This window comes from Solanum tuberosum, unplaced genomic scaffold, assembly GCF_000226075.1.
Source record: "Solanum tuberosum cultivar DM 1-3 516 R44 unplaced genomic scaffold, SolTub_3.0 scf00080, whole genome shotgun sequence".
In the NCBI taxonomy this organism is placed as follows: Eukaryota; Viridiplantae; Streptophyta; class Magnoliopsida; order Solanales; family Solanaceae; genus Solanum; species Solanum tuberosum.
In genome coordinates, this window is record NW_006239007.1 from 1,157,621 (window position 1) to 1,158,041 (window position 421).

A 421-nucleotide genomic window follows, 5' to 3' on the forward strand; every position below is an offset into this window, starting at 1 on the left:
TAAAGGTTGGGGTCGTGTCCCAAGGGAGTGGTCTTGAGAATTAGTAGAAAAATAAAATTAAGTTCAAACTAGTCGTAGCTAAAGACATTAACGATTAAAAACATAGTAAATTAAAGGGGGTGACACAAAAGTGTCAAATATCAATTGGGAGTTTTGTCACAAGTAGTAAAAACAACAAAATTAATAAGAAAAATCAAGTATAGGGAGATGTTCTTGGGGTGTGACCGCAATACAAGTTGAGATAAATCGTTGGGTACATGCTTTCAATAGGAAATTTGCAAGATAATAGTGACTAGGCTAATCTTTAGATGGAAATAATTCCCTCACGGGCCTCTTACCCCGTTTCAAATGTGTTCCTCTCGGACACCCATTTGTTGCATGAAGGCCAGCCTACGCCTTACCCCACTCACTCTCTCGAACT